A 226-nucleotide genomic window follows, 5' to 3' on the forward strand; every position below is an offset into this window, starting at 1 on the left:
AGGACTGACACCGTAAATCATCACGTCTCTTGGGTATAGCAGGCAGGTAACTGTAAAAAACTGCTGCTGCATATTGCATATATAACATCTGCTAGATGCTGAATGTCCCGTTGTCACAATCATTTTGCTGGAAGCAAAGGACACGTGCAGGTGCAAAGACCAAACAACGCTAACAGGGAATAAAAGGTTATGGCCCGAGGACTGAGTCAGACCATCGCCAAGAACA

The sequence above is a fragment of the Haplochromis burtoni genome, unplaced genomic scaffold (genome assembly GCF_018398535.1).
Source record: "Haplochromis burtoni strain Fernald_Lab_line unplaced genomic scaffold, NCSU_Asbu1 Contig_1443, whole genome shotgun sequence".
Lineage (NCBI taxonomy): Eukaryota > Metazoa > Chordata > Actinopteri > Cichliformes > Cichlidae > Haplochromis > Haplochromis burtoni.